Source organism: Adiantum capillus-veneris, chromosome 30, assembly GCF_014529385.1.
Source record: "Adiantum capillus-veneris isolate H3 chromosome 30, ASM1452938v2, whole genome shotgun sequence".
In the NCBI taxonomy this organism is placed as follows: domain Eukaryota; kingdom Viridiplantae; phylum Streptophyta; class Polypodiopsida; order Polypodiales; family Pteridaceae; genus Adiantum; species Adiantum capillus-veneris.
The window spans coordinates 22,533,152-22,557,545 of NC_140960.1; the positions used below are offsets into that span (position 1 = coordinate 22,533,152).

The 24,394-nt window shown below is 46.0% G+C and overlaps 1 protein-coding gene across 14 annotated transcripts in view; it reads left to right on the plus strand.

The window, feature by feature from the left end:
* Positions 1 to 337: 337 nt before the first annotated feature.
* The window catches only part of LOC147417656 (uncharacterized), a 52,149-nt gene continuing 28,092 nt past the window's right edge, over positions 338 to 24,394 (plus strand). For 11 of the 14 annotated variants that reach the window (XM_086506976.1, XM_086506978.1, XM_086506975.1 and 8 more), the window contains exons 1-3: positions 454 to 502; positions 590 to 647; positions 737 to 769. The gene's annotated coding sequence lies outside the window, so the exon portion shown is untranslated. Of the gene's footprint in view, positions 384 to 453; positions 503 to 589; positions 648 to 736; positions 770 to 24,394 lie in introns of those variants that run through there. The other 3 variants (XM_086506981.1, XM_086506982.1, XM_086506980.1) reach the window with 2 other exon arrangements.

Sequence of the window (24,394 nt, forward strand, 5' to 3'; positions counted from 1 at the left end):
CGTTTTAGAACTTGGTGGAAGAGTGCCAAGTGTAGCTTTCGTTGTTATCTTGTACGAGTACGGTAGACCGTCAAAGGTGGCCTCTTTCTCTCTCTCTCTCTCTCTCTCTCTCTCTCTCTCTCTCTTTTTCGCTCCCCCTCTTTATCCGGTGCACGTGAGCTTCTCTCACTTTTGTCATTTAGCCTTCAGCTCGCAGACGTTGAGGCGTGTAAAAGTGATGTTTAGACAAGTGGATCACATTTACATTTGAGGTTACAACTGAGGACATCCGCTTCAGACGTCGCCGAGTGGCGGCATGCAGTAGGCGCTCTAAAGATGGTGGAGAGGGCTGCTCTCTGGAGGCAGTTCCTAACCTCCTCCAGCATTCCTCTTATTTTCAGCTGGTAAGGAAGCTTCTGTATGCAGTAGCAGTTTCGTGTCTTCTGTTTATTTTTCCATTTTGCGCTTGCAAGGCAACCGTAAGGAGAGATGGCAGGCCTGCAAACCGAACCGTTGTTTTCAGGTGCTTTTTCACTTCCACTGTTTTGCTTTGTGCGAGTAGAATATGAAGATGGCAAAAGGATGTGATCATGCTACCCTTCATTTGCAGGGGTTTTGTGGAAGAATCTAACATACTCCAGTTCACCACGGACTATCGAAGTAACAAGGTTCTTTGTGTTTTGTTGGTGAATGTGGAAACACGTCTCAGAAAATGCTACTCCACTGACACTCTTCTTTCCTTTTCTCTCTGGCTCAGATTGAGGAAATACTACATAATCCAAGAGGAGAGGTAAACTCCACGCTCTACAAAGTTTAATTCAGCTTAGTAAAGTTTCAACCCCGCTTCTTGGAAAGAGTAAAGCTTCAACAAAGGTAGCAATCAAAGTGCATCAAAAAAGTGAGATTTGGGTGATTTGGGACTGACAATAAAGGAGATGTGTGCATGTACGTTGCTTGCCGTAATTAGAGTGACAGATCAGAGTATGGGAGGATTGCCATTATAATTGTCAGAGCACTTGTATCCCACAAACTTAAGATATGCGTTGTGTGTGTATCACCTGGACAACACACATGTATCACACATATATCTGCCTATCATAGTAGGGATACTTATGTTACAGGACATGACATCCAAAGGCTCATTTTCTGCTTTTTGTGCGGATGGTTAATGGATGCTTTCACAAGCTTTTTGTTGTTTGGAGAGTCAAGGAGAGTCCATGGCGACATGAATGATGGGAACATTTATTTGGATACTCATGTTTGGTGGGTAATGCTTTTAGCATAGCTTGGTAGAAAAGATTGTTAGCTGCGTTGATTGAAATTTGGTCCATTCATGGGTTTCTTGGAAAGATGATGGGAAGGAGCGGTTTCAATTCAAAGCTTAGCAGAAGCCATAGAAGGTGTATTATGCAAAGTTTGTTTGCTTGTATAAATGTGTTGCCAGATGTATAACAACATGGAGAGTTGAGACAATGGAATAGAGAGAGAAGAAGCAAAGGGTCAGCGAGGTACCCCAAACAAAGCTAGTGAGGATACAATGGTGCCAGCCGGGGTGTCAAGAGGCTGATGACCCAACGAATGCTCTAGCTAGATGAGTCTTATGAATACATGAGGGCCACTATGCCGTCTCAGAGGCACAAAGTGGGTAGATTGAGCGAGCATCCAAAAACAGCCTGTGACATTTAAAATACCCACCGCATGACAACATGCGGGGAATGGGAGAGCTGACATAGTTCCTGGTGTAAGTTCTTTGAAAAACCTTCGTGCCTATACATATGCACAAAGTGGGTAGGTTGAACAAGCATCAAGAAACAACCTGTGACATTAAAATATCCACCGCATGACAACATGAGGGGAATGGGAGAGCTGACATAGTTCCTGGTGTGAGTCCTTTGAATGGAAGCCTTCATGCCTATACATAGGCACAAAGTGGGTAGGTTGAACAAGCAACGAGAAACAATCCATGACATTAAGAATTCCCACAACATGACAACATGTGGAAAATGGGAGAGCTTGCATAGTTCCTGATATAGGTTGTTTGAATGAAGGTCTTCGTGCTTTTGCCTGTCAAACTTGACCTTCTGGCATACCAAGCAACTGCGCACAAACTCGTCCACATCCTTCTTGAGTCTCGGCCAAAAGAAGTATCTCTCTACCCCTTTCAAGGTGGTAGCAATGCCGCAGTGACCGGTAAACAGTGGACAGTGGCATTTGGTCATAACCTTTTCCCTTAACGGCTGTGTAATGCACAACATGGTTTTCTTCATCAAGTAGCCATCCCGAATGGAATATCCCGCTCTTGGCTCCCCATCCCGTACCCGTGTGAAAATGTCTGTAAAATTTGCATCTGTGGCATACTGATCGACTATATCCTCGAAGCTCCTATGATGTATCGCGGAAATAGCCAAAACCAACGGCTTCCGAGACAAAGCATTTGCCACCAAATTCTTCCGTCCCTTAACATGGACAATCTGGAAGTGAAAGTGCGACAAGATGTTCGCCCACCGAGCTTCTTGGGCTTATGCTCTTACTATAGAAGGTTTATTAGGAACTTTGCCGAGATTGCTTCACCTCTACATGCTCTACAAAAGAAAGAGGTCACTTTCAAGTGTAACAGGCTTGGACACTCCAAGCAAAAAATCAATAGCAACACACGAACAGAAACTTCATAATCACTGAACTAAGAGAGAGAGAGAGAGAGAGAGAGAGAGAGAGAGAGAGAGAGAGAGAGAGAAAATGGCCCGGTGTAGTTTCGTGCCCAGAGGTATTGGCCCCAAAGTCCAGCACCCCTTTCGGTATTTCTTTATCATTAATCATCGCAAAGTACAACTCCCGAAGGGTCGTCTCAGGTCCTTAGGGCTTATTTATTCTTACAAGGGATGCTCTAAAAGCAGAGCCCTAAAAACAGTTAAAACTCAAAAGCAAATTGGCCCAAAAGCTTTTAGGCCCAAAAACTGTCAAAAAAACAGTCAACGTAATTTGCGAATTTCTGTACAGTATGCCACCTTCAACAGGTGTCAACGCAAAACGCGGATATCCGTGCTGCCTGCCATGCCAACATGTTAGCGCATTTTCCGGGAATGTACTGCTGTCGGGCAGTGCTACCACGCCATCATTTTGTGACAACAAGAGATTTCAGCTTTTAATCTCTTAAAGGACAAGATGACTTTGGATCTAGTAATTGTCTTACCAGATCTCAGGAAGTCATTTATGGTCCAATGTGAGGCGTGTGGCAATAGTACTGGGGCAGTGTTAATGCAAGATGGTCGGGTAGTAGCTTATGAAAGGAGAATCTTGCAAGGGCCGGAAAAGACTAGGTAAATCTATGAGAGAGAGCTATTGGCCGTGATTCATGTGCTTTCAAGTTGGAAGCGCTACCTGTTAGGTGTTGATTTTGTTGTCCAAACAGGTCATCAGACCTTGTGATACTTCTTGACACAATCAAAGTTATCTGAAAAGCATATGCGATGGGCAAACATTCTCTCTACGTTCCACTTTCAGATTATGCATGTGGAAGACAAGAAGAATGTTGTGGCTGATGCGTTATCAAGAAAGCCACAAATTTAAGCTGTGTCAATTCCTTATCATCATGAGCTTGATGACATGAAGGAACAATACGCCACTGATGAAGATTTGCAAGAATCTTTGAACAATTACAAGATGGACAACGCCATGATCACTATCTCCTCAAGGATGGTTTTATGATGATACATGGCTGACTATGTGTCACTAGGCCATTGCGACATAAAGCTATGGTAGAAAGCCATGTCCCACCATATGCAGGGCATCGTGGTATAGATGCGACAGTGAAAGTGGTCGAGACATTTTTTATTGGCCTACTTTGAGGAGAGATGTGGATGCCTTTGTGCGAGCATGCGTGATTTGCTAGAAGTTCAAGTTTGATAAGCAAAAGGCACCAAGGTTGTTACAAACACTACCTATTCCAAATAAGCTATGGGAAAGTATAGCTATGGATTTTATCTTTGATCTGCCAAGAACGCCAACATGGAATGATGGAATATGGGCCATTATTTGTAGGTTTAGTAAGCAGGCCCATTTTATTTGTCAGGTGCAGCAGAAGTGTTTACGGATTTCGCTCGGGTCTAGTACTCCGCACAAATACAAGGAAACTTTACTTCACTTGAAAAGAGAAACTGAACTGAGAGAGAGAGAGAGAGAGAGAGAGAGAGAGAGAGAGAGAGAGAGAGAGAGAGAGAGAGAGAAGACACGCTATGTTAGGTCCCAACCACCTCCAAGGGCCCCCTTGCTCTATTGCCAGAGCAAGTACTTGCTTCATTTCTTGCACAAAATACTGATACAATGATGCTAAATGATGAGATGCTAATGGGTACTTGATGCAGATGCTTGGTACTGCGAGGATGCTGAGGGGTATTGCGGGTTACTTTGGGTATTGAAGGTACTTGGGTTCTAAGGACACGAAGGTCGTGATGATCCCTACGCTGAGCTAGGCAGGAGCCAAGCCAAAACGCAAGGGGTGCTAGATGTTGGGGACCGGGGTATTGCGTCAACGACGATGACGACAATGAGGGGTACTTGTGTTGCGGTGCTGCTGAGGTGCTAATGGGTATTACTGGAGATGCTTGGTATTGCGACGAGGACGACGACGACGACGAGGCTGTGGGCCAATCTGCTATCGCCAAGGACGGCGATGGGCTGAAAAACTGAAACGCTGCTGAGGTGCTAATGGGTACTGCTAGAGATGCTTGGTACTGCGACGACGACGAGGCTGTGCGCTAATCTGCTACGCTGGGGATGACGATGGGCTGAAAACTGAAACGCTGGTGATGACGGCCGGAATCTGAAAATGCTGGTCTTCAGGGCTGAAATCCACTAACGCTTGGCTGATCTGGATGCTGAAAGGTGGAAACGCTGATGGCTGAAATCGCTCGAGTGAAGAGGCTGAAAACACTGGGTACTACTGAGAAGAGGTGTTGCTGCGGGTACTGCTTCTTCCTCTACCTCTTCTGCCTTCTCCTAGCGCCCGCCCAAAGGGCTTCTTTTATAGGTGCCAGAAGCTGGTCGAGAAGCTACCAAAATCAGCCCACAATTTGGAAGATGAGAGGTTACTTATTAATAAATGCAATGCTAAGAGGTGGTTCTCATGCAGTAAAATGCATATATGCTGAAATGCTGTACTTTGCAAGAGAGGGTATGCAACTATGACCGGCCTGGACATGCGCCCTTCTAGAGGCTCACAAGGGTGCCAGACTAGGTCCTCAGCTAAGATTGACGCTAGATTGTACAGATTCTTGTCCATGTGGCGCAAGTGTAGTGCGCACGTGACATTATTCCCGTCACACAGGAAGAAAATAAAATCTGATCAGATGACACGGTTGTTCATGTACAATGTCACGAGGCTGTGGCAACCGCTAACTTTAGTTGTTGGTTTCTTTCCCTTGATTTTTATTTAATTTTTGGGACCCTCTTTTTGAAGTCACAAATTGCTGGACATTGTGTGGCAAGTGTGGATTGGCCGATGGCCGAGAGTTTCACCTGCAGTCGCGAAGGACAGGTCGCCACGAGATGGTCGGGCCACGCGGCACTGAAATCCGAGCAATAAAAGGGTGTCCAGTGAAACCGGCCCGTAGGGCGGTAGGCGTTGGCTTTCACCCGAAATTCTTTACTTTAGACACACACACAGAGCACTTTTGGAAGAGAACCTGCGACAGGAATTAACACTTGAATACACACACGGCTCGGTAGCTAAAATGCTCCGAGCAGACACCGACAACCTGTAGGCCCCAAAATTGGCGCCCCTTTCGGTATTTCTTTATTCTTTAGGAGGGTAAATTACAAGGTAAGGTCCTGGGAATCCTTCACGTGTATCCACCTAGATACCATTTGATTTGGCCAAATTTCGGCAGCATAACAGCCCCAAAACTTGCGCGAAACCAATTCCCCAGCTGGAACTCGCTTGCACTGACGTATACCCTCTGATTCCTGCCCAAAAACAGTAAATTCAGCACGCTGTATTTACTGGTTTTTGCCTTGTTTTCAGCCCCAAACAGTCCCCTAATTGTCCTTGCCAGTGGGGCACGATTCCCAATGGTCCTGGCGTCCGTATGGCTGAAAAACAGTAAAATTACAGCGCATACACAGCGCTGATTTTGCACCTGTACGGTGAGGTTATGACCCTCACCAGTGCCTGCTTTGGAGCAGCAGCTAGCTACCCCTGTTCCTGCTCAAGGAGGCTCTTGCCTCAGCACAAAAGCATGAACCCACACAACTGTACATCAGTCAAATGAGTAGCCCTCTTGTGGGGCATCACATAACTGCACGTAGGGGAGAGAGAGAGCAGTGTGTAGTGTGCAGGGCATCACTCCTAGCACCACAGTGTACATGAGAGGGAAAGGAAGCACTCCATAGCTCTTAACCTGTGACAGACTGTGAATGAGGCCTCCCCCTTCTTTAAATTCAGCGCCCTTTCTTCTGCATGAGGAAAGTCCAAGAAAATGTGACACTTAGCGCATTTTCAAGCATTTTCCCGTTTCGGGTTCCCCGCTTAAAAATATCCTGACCGGTTGCCTAGTTGACTTCGCGGCAGAGTTGTAAAATGTTCCCCTAGTCATACCGGAGGTAATGACGCGAACACATTTCACGGCCCAAAATAGCAGTTCCCTAAATTTTAGGAGATGCTTCCGTTGGGCTTCCGCTGGTCTTCTGACCATCTATCCTCATTGGGACCGCATCCAAAAATGCAATGTGGCCCAACTATCGGATACTTTCTGCTGGTAGTCCTACCTTGACTTTACGCCTTAATTGAGTTCACTTCCTAGTATCCACCAACTGGCTAAGTGCGACGGGGGGACCTATATGATCTTGCTCTGAGCCTAGACATCCTCTTATCATACGAATTCCAGTGCCGACCACTTCCCGTTTGCGGGTGAATCTACCGTTCACATTGGCCATACAATGTCCGACCGTTTGCTACTTCAAAACGAGGGTCTCAAAACAAATAAAATAAACCCCATTGGAAAGAAACCAACAACCAAGGTTAGCAGTTGCCACATCTTTGTGACATGGTTAATAACTGCCACGTCCTCGTGACATACCCCCCTCTTGAAATCGCAAACGTCCTCGATTGCATACCATAAATACACGCCACAGATGAATTTGTGCTATCAACACTCTTTTATCATCGCATGTATCCGCAAGAAAGGTCGTAAGATACATAGATACAAATCACTTAATGAGGCCTTCATACTTTTGCCATTTCCATCTATGGCACTGAATTCATATGTACATTTGATGTACTAGCTCTATCATTACCCCTCCTTTGCACACGTTGGGTTGGGGCATAAGTAGGCTGTAACCCAAAGGCTTCAAGGTAAAGCTGCAATACATTTGGTGACTCTGACAGTTCATGCTCTTCCATCCACTTTGCATCCATAGGCGGATAGTTCTTGAACTTCACCAAATAGCGTCTTGCAACTTGTCCTTTAACTTTTCTGTCCTTATGTGCCAAAACTTGCTCAGGTACTAGGATCTCATCAAGTTCCTCAACTTCTGGCTGATCCTCAACTGGCATATCTTCTGGCACATCACCCACGAAGGGTCTTAGAAGACTCACGTGAAACGCATTATGAATCTTCCATGCATCAGGCAATTTCAGCCTGTAAGCCACATCGCTGATCTTGTCAAGCACCTGAAAAGGCCCATAGTAACGCATGCTGAGCTTAGGAAACAGCCGTTCCTTGCCCTTCATCTTCTTTAACCTTGCCTTTTCGAACCTTAACAGAACCCAATCACCAGGTGATAATAGCAATTCACGACGGTGACGATCAGCAGCCTTTTTCTGCTTTGCCTGAGTCTTCTCCAAGGCAACTTTGATCTTCTTATACATCTCATCCATGTTCTCAACATATCGATCTGCCTCAAAGATCTTGTCCTTTGTATGCAAAATGGGAGGAACCTTTTTGCCGCCTTCAACAATCTCAAAAGGTGCTTTGCCAGTAGATGAATGCACCGTGTTATTGTACGCATACTCAAGCATAGGCAAATACTGTTCCCACTTGCCCTTATTATCTGACACATAGCATTTTAGCAGATCTAAGACAGTAGAATTAGCCTCTTCTGACTGTCCATCAGTTTGTGGATGAAACGAAGACGAGAACTTGAGCGTAGTGCCCATGTTCTCAAACAATCCTCTCCAGAACAAACTGGTCATGCGAGGATCATGATCACTGATAATCGATTGTGGCATACCATGGTACTTAAACACATTGTACATGAACAAGCGTGCCATCTGATTAGATTTTATCTTCTTCCTGACAGGGATAAAATGGGCCTGCTTGCTGAACCTGCAGATAATGGTCCATATACCATCATTCCCTGTTGGCGTTCTTGGAAGATCAAAGATAAAGTCCATAGCAATGCTTTCCCATGGCTTATCCGGAATCGGCAGTGGTTGTAACAACCCTGGTGCCTTTTGCCTGCCAAACTTGACCTTTTGGCAAACTATGCATGCTCGCACAAAGGCATCCACATCTCTCCTCAAGGTAGGCCAATAGAAGAACGTCTCTACCGCTTTAACTGTTGCATCAATGCCACGATGCCCTGCATCGGTGGGACATGACTCTCTTCCATGACCTTATGTCGCAGTGGCCTAGTGACACAAAGTCTGCCATGCATCATCATAAAACCATCTCTGAGGAGGTAGTGCTCGTGATGTTGCCCCTCTTGTAACTGTTCAAAAATCCTTGCAAAATCTTCATCAGCAGTATACTGTTCCTTCATGTCATCTAACTCATGATGATAAGGAATTGACACAGCTAAAATTTGTGGCTTTCTTGATAACGCATCAGCCACAACATTCTTCTTGCCTTCCACATGCATAATCTGGAAGTGGAACATGGAAAGAATGTTTGCCCATCGCATATGCTTTTCGGATAACTTTGACTGTGTCAAGAAGTATCGCAAGGTCTGATGGTCTGTTTGGACAACAAAATCAACACCTAAGAGGTAGTGCTTCCAGCTAGAAAGCGCATGAATCACGGCCAAGAGCTCTTTCTCATAGACTTGCATAGTCCTCTCTGGCCCTTGCAAAATTCGGCTTTCCTAAGCTACTACCCGTCCATCTTGCATTAGCACTGCTCCGATGCTACTGCCACACGCGTCACACTGGACCACAAATGACTTCTTGAGATCTGGCAAAACAATAACTGGATCTGAAGTCAACTTTTCCTTTAAGAGACTAAAAGCTGAAATCTCTTTTTGGGTCCATCTGAAAGTGACCTCTTTCTTTTGCAATGCGTGAAGAGGCGATGCTATCTCTGCAAAATTTCTGATAAACCTTCTATAGTAGGAACACACTCCCAAGAAGCTTCTGACATCGTGCACAGTCTTCAAGTCTGGCCATGTCTTGATAGCTTCAACCTTTGCGGGATCCATTCTAACACCATCCTTAGAGACTATGTGGCCCAGAAAGTGGATCTCTTCGAGGAAGAATTCACTTTTCTTAGGATTGACAAGTAACCTGTGACTGCGCAGCTCTTCGAACACAATGGTCAAGTGACGCCTATGCTCCTCTTCATTCTTCGAATACACTATCATGTCATCGAAGAACGTTCCAACAAACTATTGATGCGAGCGGAAAATCCGGTCCATCATTCTGTTGAACGTGGCAGGAGCATTTGTTAGCCCAAACGGCATGACTAGAAACTCATAAAGACCAAATGTCGTTCTAAACGCAGTCTTGTGCACATCCTCTGGCCTTATACGAATCTGGTGGTACCCACTCTTAAGGTCTATCCTGCTGAAAATTGCAGCACCCTCTAAACGATCGAGAATATCATCAATGCGAGGAATAGGAAACCTATTCTTGATGGTATTCTTATTCAACGCACGGTAATCAATACACATGCGCCATGAGCCATCCTTCTTCTGCACTAGGAGCACTGGGGAGAAAAAGGGTGAAGAACTAGGCTGAATCAGCCCCTTCTCTAATAACTCCTCAACCTGGCCCATAATCTCTTTCTGCTGCACTGCACTAACCCTGTAGGGAGGTCTATTTGGTGGGCTACACCCTGGCACCAAATCTATCCGATGGTCCTCAGGTCTCTCCGACGGCAATTGCGGTAATGAATCAAAAAAACAGTCACTAAACTTTTGCAAAAATGCTGACCTTTCTTTATCTAACATAGATAAATTTGATTGATCACTATCTGAGACATCACGTGCAAAAATCAAGTACACAGAAAGATGATTCTTTATTACAGAAGTGATAGCAGAAGCAGATACAATAGGGACTGACTCTCCTTTAAGCTTTACATCCAAGATGTGAGTTTTGCCCCTATGCTGTACAGTGATCTTTTTGTTGTAGGCATCCAAGACTCCATGCACTCGGAACATCCACGGGATCCCCAACAAGGCGTCACAACCTTCCAACGGCATGATGTAAAACTCTTCAGTGTCCACATACGACTGAATATGCAGACGCAGTTTTCCAATGATGGGAGTAACACACTCTGAGTGGCCAGGGCATGCCAACCCTGCCTCTGCTGTGTACCCCATCTCTTCAGCTCTGATGCCCAGCTTCATAGCTAACTCTGGTGGGATAAAGTTGGCTTTGGCACCTGGATCAAAGAAGATGAGTGCCGTCTGATCCCTAACTTTACCCCATGCCCTGCATAACTCACTGGCATCTGTGCTGGGCCTGTCACCCACCATGTCTGGCACTAAACCTGCCGTGGGTTTAGGCTTCTAGCCTTTCTGGTCTTCTTTATCCTCTGAGTCAGCTGGCCTTTTCCTTTGTGGACAATTTATAGAAAAGTGACCAGGCTGCTCGTATATAAAGCATTTGTTCTCAGCCATTAGGACCTTCTTTTCCTCGAGCGACTTGCGCACAAAAGGCTTCCTTTTCTGTTTCTTTGCCTGCGCTCCAGAAGTCCCGGCTGAATCCTTGTCCTTGGTGGCCTTTTCTGACCCCTGTGACGCATCAGGAGCCGTTTTCACAAAGGGCTTCTTCGCTAAATTTTTCTTTTGCTGCCCTCCTTTGTCACTGCTCGGAAATCCACTGTCCTCTCCTATCAACAAGGCAAGACCAGTGTTCGCAACTTCCATAAGCTGAGTAAGGGTAGCCACTCTGTTCTTTGTACAATAATCACGAAGCCCTTTAGGCAGCCCACAACAGTACTTCTCTATCTGCTCTGTCAGTGGCACAAATCTGTAGGAGGTCACTGAGAGTAATGCTTTACAAAACCTCCTATTGTACTCCAGCAAGCTCTTGCACGAAGCTGAAGTAAGCTGGTGCCAATCTGTCAGGACATCGGCTTCAAATTCATTTGACAGCCAAGTAGATGCAAACATTTGCTTGAAGTAAACCCAAGTGGCGGGTGCTTGTCCTTGCATTAACAATGTCGTCCACCATGTAAGCGCATTGTCCTTTAAGAAAGTGGCAGCTTTCTTGACCTTCGAGGCCTCTGTAAAATTCCCTCCCGCATAAGCTGTATCAAACTGTTGGAGGAAAGTGAGGGCCTTTGTCTTATCCTCGAAACCACTGAAGGTACTGAACTTTACTGCTGCACCACCTTCTTTGTAAGCCTTCGTCTTCTCTAGTGCCCCCAAGTTGTCATACGGAATGGTCTGCAACTAGGGCACTGTACTAGGCATGATCAGCACGCCTTGGCCATTCACATTTTGCGTCAGAGGTGCGATATCTGGCTGCTGTCCAGAAATACCAGCCATGCCAAAATGACCCTGTGGCACCCCAAACTGGCCCTGGTTGCAGTGGAAACCTTGCTGCATGCCGATACTACCATACATGGGGTTTGGCATGATGCCTTGCATACCCCTGAACACTGTTCTTGGCATGTACGGCTGATTTCCAGGCGCATAACCAGCCATACTTTGGAACACTGATCCACCCCCGAAATACTCAGGATGTACCGTGGGTGGTGGAAAAACTGAGTGCATAGCTTGGTATCCAGCTCCCTATCCATTCAAGACAGCATGCTGGCTCTGAAAGGTGGCGGGCTGAACTGGCATAACCTGTGGAATAGGCGTTCTAGCCACCTGTTCAAGCACGGGAGGAACCTGCTTTAGAGCCCCCGACTCCGCAACATGCGAGTGTTCCCTTTCCTCCTGCGCCACATGAAGTACCTAGGCTTGAGCTTCAACAAGCTCCGTACGCGGCGTAGGTTGCCTATTTTGCTGTTGCACTGGTGGCGCTTGCAAGAATTCCATAAACCTCGGATTCTGCACCAGCTGCGAAAAGACATTCACCGCGGCAACTAACTGAGTCTTGAACGCATCATCCTCAAGTTGCCATGTCATAAAGCCCTGTACTACTGGAGGGACATTCACGTTGACAGGAGGTACAGACTGACGTGGCCGTGAGCTCTCGCCAATCTCAAAAACCATAGGAATCTCTTGCCTGTCCTTTGAAGAGGAACCCTCTTCCATAATTCCCTTCCCCTTGTGGGCCATAGTGTAATCCCCGTGTTCTTGCACTGTGTGTCTTTACCCTGAACAATCCAGGCTCACTCTTTGAGGAAAAAGTGATTGATGTCCCGGCAACGGAACCATGAAACTGGCCCGTAGGGCGGTAGGCGTTGGCTTTCACCCGAAATTCTTTACTTTAGACACACACACAGAGCACTTTTGAAAGAGAACCTGCGACGGGAATTAACACTTGAATACACACACGGCTCGGTAGCTAAAATGCTCCGAGCAGACACCGACAACCTGTAGGCCCCAAAATTGGCGCCCCTTTCGGTATTTCTTTATTCTTTAGGAGGGTAAATTACAAGGTAAGGTCCTGGGAATCCTTCACGTGTATCCACCTAGATACCATTTGATTTGGCCAAATTTCGGTAGCATAACAGCCCCAAAACTTGCGCGAAACCAATTCCCCAGCTGGAACTCGCTTGCACTGACGTATACCCTCTGATTCCTGCCCAAAAACAGTAAATTCAGCACGCTGTATTTACTGGTTTTTGCCTTGTTTTCAGCCCCAAACAGTCCCCTAATTGTCCTTGCCAGTGGGGCACGATTCCCAATGGTCCTGGCGTCCGTATGGCTGAAAAACAGTAAAATTACAGCGCATACACAGCGCTGATTTTGCACCTGTACGGTGAGGTTATGACCCTCACCAGTGCCTGCTTTGGAGCAGCAGCTAGCTACCCCTGTTCCTGCTCAAGGAGGCTCTTGCCTCAGCACAAAAGCATGAACCCACACAACTGTACATCAGTCAAATGAGTAGCCCTCTTGTGGGGCATCACATAATTGCACGTAGGGGAGAGAGAGAGCAGTGTGTAGTGTGCAGGGCATCACTCCTAGCACCACAGTGTACATGAGAGGGAAAGGAAGCACTCCATAGCTCTTAACCTGTGACAGACTGTGAATGAGGCCTCCCCCTTCTTTAAATTCAGCGCCCTTTCTTCTGCATGAGGAAAGTCCAAGAAAATGTGACACTTAGCGCATTTTCAAGCATTTTCCCGTTTCGGGTTCGCCGCTTAAAAATATCCTGACCGGTTGCCTAGTTGACTTCGCGGCAGAGTTGTAAAATGTTCCCCTAGTCATACCGGAGGTAATGACGCGAACACATTTCACGGCCCAAAATAGCAGTTCCCTAAATTTTAGGAGATGCTTCCGTTGGGCTTCCGCTGGTCTTCTGACCATCTATCCTCATTGGGACCGCATCCAAAAATGCAATGTGGCCCAACTATCGGATACTTTCTGCTGGTAGTCCTACCTTGACTTTACGCCTTAATTGAGTTCACTTCCTAGTATCCACCAACTTGCTAAGTGTGACGGGGGGACCTATATGATCTTGCTCTGAGCCTAGACATCCTCTTATCATACGAATTCCAGTGCCGACCACTTCCCGTCTGCGGGTGAATCTATCGTTCACATTGGCCATACAATGTCCGACTGTTTGCTACTTCAAAACGAGGGTCTCAAAACAAATAAAATAAACCCCATTGGAAAGAAACCAACAACCAAGGTTAGCAGTTGCCACATCTCTGTGACATGGTTAATAACTGCCACGTCCTCGTGACAGTCCAGGGTCAGTTCAAGTCATTAAGGCTCCTCTCTACACTTTATATAAGTCGGTGGGTACTAGGAATTTAACTCAAAAGAGGCAAAGTAGACACTCGGCGGCTTCAAGCTGTTTTTCCAAGTTTGCATGAAGAGGGGGTGTCCCATTTGAGGCTGGGGGCTGATTTCTGCTCTACAAGTGAACACAAGTGTGTGTGAGTAGTGGGTGCAGGCGATCACAGCTTTAATGGAAAGCTTGCCTTCTCTGCTCTCATGCACCTCTCTCCGCGTTTGATTACAGAATCGTAATGCCCAGCTCAAGGGCTTTCCATGTGTATGTACAGTTGTGTGGGTTCATGCACGTACGCCGAGGCAAGAGACTCTTGTCCAAGTACTGGATTAGCTAATTGCTAATCCCTTGCAGGTACAGGTGAACTCGGAGAGATTCCACACGAGAAATCTTGTCCGATTCAAAGGGCAAGTAGCCCTATAGGTGCAGGAGTACGAGGGCTTGCTACAGATGAGACCGGCACGTGAAATGGAGCCCGAAACAGTAAAATACAGCCTGCTGTGTATTTTTGGAGGTTTAGGGTTTTGACCCTAATTGAACTCTAATACCCCCAGGAGCTTTGGGGAAGTGATGGGATTGCTGTACAGGTGATCGGGTACATTTTCAGGGCAGAAAAGAGAGAATTAAACGTGCTACAGATTCTCGCCAGGTTTGGGAAAGTGCCCGTATATGCCAGGGAAGTCATCTTTTACATGGGGATTTCGTCTATGAAGCCTCCTATAGCGGTTATATTGCCGAAATTGAGCTAGAGTAGGCCATTTTCAGCCCGGTAAAAGTGGGACAGCTCGTAGGAACTTACAGGTTTTCGCTCAAGTTTTATAAGAATAAAGAAATACCAAAAGGGGCGCCAATCTTTGGGGACTACAAGGTGTCACTGTCTGCTTGGTAGCACTCTAGCTGCCAAGCAGTGGTTTGTTTGAAGTGCTAATTCCAGTTATAGGTTTATTTGCGAAGTTTCTCCGTGTCGTAAAGTTCAAGTAGAGTTTTTCAAGTAAAGAATCGGGTGAAAGCTAAAGTCTACCGCCCTGCGGGCCGGTTTCATGGTTCCGTCGCCTAGACAGGATCACTATTTTCTTAAAGAGTGAGCCTTGGTTGGTTTGCGGCGAAGACACAAAGCACAAGAACTTGGAATTACACTATGGCTGTCAGGACAAATGACTCCAGGGAAGAGGGTTCCTCTTCACAGGACAGACAAGCTATTCCCCTTCCAGTGTTCGAGCGTGGCAAGAGTTCACGACCACCCCATTTGTTTGACTAGGGCTAAGTTTCGGGTGAAACTGTTGCACATGTGCCCACTCGGAATCCGATCGGCGCGAAGAATGGCTCGTTGGATTCCTCTAACCTAGAACAACATGCACGTCATGCGAGATGCTCACCTTAGTGTAACAACATTTGTCAAAGTGAGTGTACAAACCATTTATGCAAGAGGGTTCTAAAACTGGAAAACCTAATTTAACGGACATGCAGGTCCTACAAACAGGCTCACAAAATTACCGGTACTAATCCTCTTGGGATTCTAGACACTCCTCTCTAGGAAGTAGGGAAAAACTGGTTGTGGAAGTGGATGAAGCATGTCCACGTGGTGGACAGAGCCATGTACACGTGACAACCCGCAAGACCTCGTTTGACACAACGCCAATGAGACACCCTGCTCCAAGAAGCCCGATGCTTTGAATGTTTCTAGATGGGACACACTTTCAATAACCGTCCTACTAAAGGGTGTAAGCCTCCAGAGTAACCTCGTGCAACATTTATGGCATCGCTCTTGAAGGTTCCAATGAATTATGCAGAGCTTATGGAAAGATTAATGGCTTCAAGGCACCTATCTTCTTTGACCCAAGAGCCATCGAGAATTTCATCGATCTAGAATTCTGATGGATTTTGACTATGATCAATTTGTTGGAGAACTTGAAGCCAAGCTAGCCACAAGGAAAACTCAAAAAGTTGTACCCCTCATTGGTGCTTTTCCGGTCACCATCCAAGTGTACCATGGAAAAGTAGATTTTCACATCATGAAGTTAGGCAATTGTGACGCTCTTTTGGGCATTTTTTGGCACGACAAGAATTATGCGACCATCCAGATTCGCAACCGTACCATCACTTTGCAGCACAATGACAAGCCAGTCGTCCTTAAAGTTCGATTGACAGAAACCAACCTTGAGTTTGATTTGTATTTAGATACTTCTTAAACCTTGTTTGACAATATTGTTTGTAAAATTGTTTGAAATAGAAATGATCTATTTTGAACTTGTATTGGTGCTGACTTTCAAGTCTGGTTTGATGTTGGTTTCAATGATGTTTGAATATGTTCGACTCGTGCTTTCATGAAAGGAGTGTTCACGTTAGTTGTAGAACATCTGAACGATGCAGATGGTGGTTTGGGGAGTGTTTAATTGTAAGTTGGAAACCTCTGAACGACGCAAACGGTGGTTTGGGGAGCATTTAGTTGAACTTGGAGGCTCTAAGTGACACAGGCTGGAGTGAGGGGAGCGTTTGGTTGTAGCAATCCTCTCATATCTCATGGTCGAGACCTTTTCTGGTTATTTACGGGGGAGTGATGAGGTAGTCGTTGAACATCTTCATGTATAAAACCGGTTGTAAAGGAGTAGTGTTCATCGGTGTTGTGTGTATTTGTATCCTGTAACATGCGTCTATAAGCATTTGTGTTGCATCGTGATGTGTCAACCACCGAATATATTCCTAATTGGGTGAGATTACATGGGTATGTAACTTTAGCGCATCGAGACTCCCCTTTACAGATTAAGCACGGTTTGGGGTGTGATGGCTAATTTTGCTTGAATATCAAGAGCTCCAAGACGCAATAAGAAAATTGAACGACCCTTGTGAATGACCCTCAGAACGACCCTCGTATATTTTTTATCCAACTTGAGTTGTTTTGCAAATATAATCACAGACGATTACTCTTCTTTCAAGAAGGGGGGGATGTCACAAATTGCAGACGTGTCCACCACTGAAGACCAAGAGAGCTAAGCCTATAACCCTAGCCAACCTGCAAATCTTGGCCAAGGGGCCTAAACCCTAGCAGAAGTAGAAGAAGAAGAAGTCCTCACCAACTTACAAATTCGTATGGAGTGGCCTAAAGATACAAGGGTGTTAGGATTTAAAAATGCTAATCTAACCAAATTTGCAGCTTAGTGGCCGAGGGGCCTAAACCCTAAAATAAAGAAGAACTCTCTCTCTCTCTCACACACACACACACACACACACACACACACACACACACACATTGCCTAGATCTGATGATGTGGCTGATTAGTACGGATTGGCACGCAATTTGCGAAGGGACTTCCTGACGTGGCAGTGTTGTACGGACAACCCTCTAGGTGGGTGCTTTTGGACTAGAGGCCTTTAAATCACTTGCTTTTCATGTAAGTGCCTTTGGATGGGCCTAGGGCCTTTAAATAAGCATTGTGGGCTCTCTCTTTGGTATTCTACTGCGTGGAGAAGTAGAGCAAAGCCATAGAGTTGTACTTTGTCAGAGCAATATAAAGAAATACCAAAAGGGGAACCATTGTTTAGGTCCATTGCAGTCTGGGAGTGGAATTTCGCCACTGCGTGTTTCGTGTGAATTCTCTCTCTCTCTCTCTCTCTCTCTCTCTCTCTCTCTCTCTCTCTCTCTCTCTCGTGTCTGTGGTTTGAAGTGCTAAATGTCTGTTACATTCTGTTCTTTCACTCGGCACATGGTGCCCATCTTGTTTCACCACATCATCATCCTCCGTATTTTCAGGGATTGCCGTATGCTGTCACAAATCGCTGACGTGTCAAGCCTTGAAGAATGGAGACAACTTGCAGATCACGACCGAGGGGCCTAAACCCTAAGAAGAACAAGCAACAGCAAAAGAAGAAGTCCTACCAACTTATGGGACCCCGTCCGTTGGGGCCCAAGTGACATAAAGGAATTAAAAATAAAGTTGGACCCTCACACGCATAGCGTAGAATCTGATGATGTGGTAGCTGTACGGAAAACCCTGATTTTGTGCTGACATGATGATGTGGCAGACTGTACGGATTTCCGCGTTTTGCGTTGATTGTTGACGTTGCAGTTGTACGGATTTTCGTGATTTACGCTGGCAGCTTATGGGCATTGCTTTTGGACCAGATGCTTTTGAGTTTGAAGGCTTTTCATGTAAAATGCTTTTGGGGCCTAGGGCCTTTAAATATGAGGCCATGGGCTCATTCTCTGGCATGCTTCCTGGTGAAGGTGCAGAGTCTGGAGTATCGGCTTGTATTGTGTTGATGCAATATAAAGAAATACCGAAAGGGGCGCCAAGGTTTGGGGCCAATACTCTCTGGGGTCGAATTCCGCCACTCTGTGTCGCGTGTCATCTCTCTTTCAGTTCAGTTGTTATTGAAGTGCTAAAAGTCTGTTCGGTTTGTTCTTTTCTATTGGCACGTGGTGCCCGTCTTGTGACATACGCTACCATGTTAGCAAATCTTTGCGCATTTTGGCTTGTTTGCTTTATTTTCCTTAAGTATCCACTTCTAGTGGCCCTAGGCCACTTCTAGGGTGCCACATCATCACACTTGTGACATACACCCCTCTTGAAGAAGAGTAATCGCCCTTGATTACGCTTGCAAAACAGACTAAGGATAAAGACTAGCTCAGTAGACATTGACTTTATCTACCCATGCATTAGATTGCACACATCCAACACTTGCAGAAAGGCGACGTCGATCTATTAGATCATTACTATCACATTCACATCACCTGTTAGGTGAAAGAGATAAAATGTTGCAGTCATTTCATCTTTTCAAATTTTGACACATACTCAAACAATACACACATGAGAGAGCACATGTAACAAGTTCATTTTAGGAATTCCTATTTCAATGTACAACTCTTTATGAACCCATTCAGTAGAATACCGTTAGCTTGTCGGTATCCCTAAAATCTCATAAAGAAATTAGTGACTTTATTCCATTCTAGGCAATTGTGACAAGGGAGTGGAGTGGCTCCCCTCGTGCAGCATGCACCGCACCGGATTCCACGTGTTGAGTAATTGTGCACTTTCAGAGTAACGGAGGAGAATCTGCTAAGTCCACCTCCTTAATCCACTTTGCATCAAGAGTCGGATAGTTTCTGAACTTGACCAAATAACGGCATACCAGCTTACCCTTCACTTTCCTTTCCTTGTGCACTCGGACCTGTTCGGGAACAAGAATATCTTTTGTCTTTTCTGCTTCTGGTTGCTCCTCTGGCTCCCTGTCTTGTGGCAATTCACCATTGAAAGGTCTCAAGGGACTCATATGAAAAGCTGTCATATGCACATCTTACCCTTTGTGCATGTGAACAAGATGTAACTCCTACTTCTAGGGTTTAGGATGGCCTAGGAAGTTTGTGAGCCGCTTAGAGGACGTGCATTCCTAGGCACTTAGGTAGTATGCATACCCTCTCATTGCACATGAGCACCCTCCGTTGTCTGCTAGGTGTAGGCGCTAGGGAATGTTCACGTTTAGGGACTCTAGTCGCTAGAATTGAGCCTAGGTAGTTAGAGCATATGAAGCACTAATAATAAGTGTGACATTTAAAAGTGGAATCCTGGAAGCTAATGTCCTGCTCGACCTCCTCTTATAGAACATATACGTGAGTCCTTAGGCTCACCCTTGAGCATCGAAACCCAGTATCCAGATGCACAAGTTTGGTGATGTGGCACCATTAGAGGTTTAACCGTTAGGATCATTAAAGCCCAATCCTGAACAATCGGCCAAGACCACAGAACCATAAAAATGTCCAAATGCTGACATGGCACAACTATATGGATCAATCCGTGGTTTGCAGAGTTGTTGCTGATGTGGCATGTGTACTGATTCTAACGCAAAATGCAGGCAACTTCATAGGTGCAATCTTTTGGCATTAGTTGCTTTTAGGGAACAAAAGCTTTTCATATAAGTTGCTTTTGGGGGCAAGGGCCTTTAAATATATACTTGGGGGTCTCCTTATGGCATTCCAGGTTTGCAAGAAGCAAAGGAGCACCCGACACTTGTAATATAAACAAATACCGAAAGGGAGGCCAAGGTTTTGGGGCCAATGCACCTTGGAAGTGGAACTAGTCCATTGCGTGTTTCTCACATGGATTCTCTCTCTCTCTCTCTCTCTCTCTCTCTCTCTCTCTCTCTCTCTCTCTCTCTCTCCCCAAGTTGTTTTGAAGTGCGAAAAGTCTGTTCTTTTCAGTTGGCACGTGGTTCCCTCCCGTTATAGTGGTAACAGAGCTTCATACGTCCCGAACAGACAAGGACAAGATGGCACTGCTAGAGTCTACAGAGAATTTGTAGTTGCTCCTTGACGAACTCCGCGACATACTCTCGATGCACCCTCAGCAAAACCTCCCGATTCTGCAAAGCTTCCAGTAATGTCTGGACTATATGTTTCCACCTCTGTTGTGTCAGGTCTTTCCTCCGGCACTAGAAAGCACAAGGGCCTCCTCTTGACACCCTACACAGTCTTCTATTTTGATCGGAGGAGTTTTCAAGAACACGGTGCAACCATCTCGGTGCATCGCCTTTACCACCACCGTTGCACCACGTCCCCCACGGCCACCTAGATATAACAGTTGGAGCTTGTATCCCTATACTTATATCCACATCCACATCCTAGCCTTGCACCGCATCATCCCAAGGACTTGGCAAGCTTTCAAGAAATTTTTTGCCCGGCAGGTTCTAGCAAAATGAGGCAACTTGAAAATGTTGGCCACGGAACCATGGAAGACTACAACCAGAAGCCATAAGATGATTCGCCTTGCCGTTGGCCGTTCTGCTTACGGTTCTTAGATATCTATCTTCCGGTGTCTTTCTTCAAGCTAATAACCTTGGAGGACCAGTGTGAACGCTATACCATCGGGCTGCCATTGGCTCTTTAGGAATTGTAATATTTTTAGCTAAGGCTACAACCAATTTCTATTGAGGGTGCTTTGGCGATGCGCAATGGAAGCCCCCGATGTGGATGTATTTGTCTTGAACGCTTGAGAGGTGGAGCCAAAGTTGGCTTGCCTTTGCTCTCGCGGTGACGCCGTGGCGAAGAGATCAACGGCAACCAAAAAGCCTTTCTTGGCCGCTTCCGCGACCTCATACACCGCGAGCTTCTCAAGAAGCTCCAACCTCTTCTCGCGAGTAATGCCTGGGCAAAACTTCACCTCGTGGCCGGGCTCGTGAAGAAGATGGGCTTGCACTTTGTTTGCACCACCCGTTCTCTTGTACGAGCATAGCTTGCATGTCCATGGTTTTGCACCGCCACCTTAAGCACGCCCGGTAGAGTCGACTTCATCCCACCACGACCATGTTTGCACTGCGGACCTCCTTCGAGAAGAGCCGGCTTGAGAAGTGGAGCTAGCTTGAGTTGACATGATGGTGGAGAGAGAGTAGAGGAGAGCTTGTGTGGAGAGAGAGTAGAGAAGAGCTTGAGAGTTGAGAGGGTAGAGGAGGGAGAGAGTGGGTAGAGAGGAGACTCAAGGGTAGAGGAGGGAGAGAGTGCCAAGCGGGTAGAGAGGAGACTCAAAGGTAGAGGTCCGAGCCTCGAGGAGAGGGTAGACCGTAGAGGCGAAGCGCCGAAGGTAGAGGAGAGAGGCTTGAGCAATGAGAACTTGAGTCTTGAGGACTATTGAGGTGGAGGGCTTGAGACATATGTCAAAGTGGCTTTTATAGCCACCGGGTTGCTTCAAACTTTCAACATACAAAAAAAGAGGTGTTGGGCTGCCAATTGACCATTTAAAACCATCCAAAATTGAAATTAAAAAAAAAGACCGTTGACTGGCCGTCTGTCCCCGGGACGTCTGCATGCGTTCCCGCTTGGATTCTCCCCTCTCGTCTGTTCCCTGCCGTCCCAGCCCGTCCCCGTCTCGGTTTTGGCCGTCCCCCGCCCCTAGGCCCCGTCCCCTCCATCCCACTATGGTCCAAGCAAGTATCAATCATGCAAGAGCTTATGGACCTTGCAGCAGTCGGCTACAAACTGACGAAAGGAAAGCTGGAGCTTACTACAAAAGCAACTCTGGCCAATTATCATAACTCTCGGCAACAACGAACAAATCCTCGAGAGTCTCATGAAACTCAGCCTCAAAGGCCTCGTTTGACACGTTGTCAACAAGAAACCGTGTTACAAGAAGGCCGATGCTTCGAATGTTTTCAAATAGGGCATATGCGATGTTATTTTGGGCATGCCTTGGCACAGCAAGAATGACGAGATCGAGAAGCGTACCATTACCCTGATGCAGAAGGACAAGCTAGCCGTCTTCAAAGTTCGGTTGTCCTAACAAAACTCTGAATGAATTTTCTTCTTGTTTTGTATTTAGATACTTCTGAACTTTGTCTGAGAAAATGCTTGTCTCGGGGGAGTGCTTAGCAGCGATGTTCGTTGTGTCTTGTAAACATGCATATGTGAGCATTTGTGTTGTATTTTTATGTGCCAACCACTGAATATTCCTAATTGGGTGAGATTGCTTGGGTAATTTTAGTGCATCGAGGCACCTGTTCAAGATCAGTGCGGTTGGGTGTGATGGCTAATTTTGCTATGCCGGAATATCAAGAGCTCCGATCTGGAATGAAAAAACTGATTGTCTCTCAGAATGTCCCTCGGAATGTCCCTCCGATATTTTTGAGCTAATTTCAATTGTTTTGCAGATATACAGAAATTGCGGACGATTACTCTTCTTTCAAGAAGGGGGATGTCAAATTGCTGACGTGTCAAGCCACTGAAGACTTGAGCCAACCCGTGGATCTCGACCAAGGGGTTTGAAGTAGTTCTCACCAACTTACAGATCCTCGGCGAGTGGCCTAAGATATTAAAAGATGTTTTAAAAGTTATCTTGACTTGTGGGATCTTGCGCAGCAACACATACACACACAAAAACATTGCGTAGCCAACTGATGATGTGGCAGATTTGTGCGAAAGATCTCGTAATCTGCATTGACAGGCTGTATGGACGCTCGCGTTTTATGCTGACTGCTACGTGGCAATTGTACGCATTTTCGATCTTTGCGCTGGCAGCTTTTGGGGTTAATGCTTTTCATGTCAACTGCTTTTAGAGGGCCAAGGGCCTTTAAATATGTGCAGGGGGCTCACACCCTTACACGTTCCCGCCTCGAAGTGCAGAGCACGAGTACCTGCATTGTACTAAGTTCAAGTAATATAAAGAAATATCGAAAGGGACGCTAGGGTTTGGGGCTAGTGCTCTCTTGGGATGGAACTCTTCCACTCGTCACGTGTGTCATGCACTCTCTTGTCGGTTAGATCTTTAAGGTCTCTTGGGATACTTTCCTATGACGTTTTAAAACTCTCTTCTTCTTCTTCTTCTTCTCTTCTCTCGCTCAGTACTAAAAGTTGTCTCGTCTGTTCTTTTCTGTTGGCAGGTGGTGCCCTCCAGTTATAGTGGTATTAGAGCTCCAATCGTGTGCATTTCTCAAAGCATACCGGTCCTGCCTAGAACAGGCAGAGCACCATGGCGTTTATGGATTCGGCAGAGTATCTGCAGTTTCTCCTCGACGAGCTTCGTGCATTCTTTCACAACATCCGCAATAGAATCTCCCGATGCTGGAGGGTTTCCAACAGTTTCTTAATCACATGTTACCCCCTTTGATGCCTCAGGTGGTACCCCCTTCTCCGGCACCACAAAGTGCGAGAGCCTCTAACCGGCAATCTTCTCAACTGTTTGTTCCGAACGGGGGAGTCTTTAGGAATATGTTGCAGCAGTCTGACCTTGATCCAATGCAACTGCCTTTGCCACCAGTGTTGCCACCACCTCCCCCACCACCACCGCCACTAGGATACAATGGTTGGAGCTCGTATGGAAATCCTTATTATCCGTACCCGGGTACGCGTCCAATTAGTTGAAGGATTTCAAAGATGGTGGCATGACAATAAAATTTTTCACCTTTTGTGGGGTGAAAGATTGGAAGAGAATGTTGCAGTTTGTACAACAATTCGACAACATTTATGCTTTCAGGAACTATACAAAAGAATTCAAGATTTCTAGAGTAGCTGGATTTCTTGAAGATGATTTCTTAAACATAATGCTATGCAGTGATGGAGTTCAATCGCGACACAACCACGTGCTCCAAGGACATGGCAAGCTTTCAAGACAATTTTTGCACGCAATTATATGACTTCTTTCTTTTGAAGTCCGGATCTTGTCGGAATGGGGAAACTTGAAAATGCTTGCCACAGAGACCATGGACGACTGTAACCAATGGTTTCTCGACATCTATCTTCCGATTTCTTTCTTTAAGTTTCATTCCCTTGTAGAGCCAGTGCAAGCGATACACCATTGGATTTCCATCACTGTTAAAGGAGTATTGTTTGTCCAAGCAAGTATCAACCATGCAAGAGCTTATGGA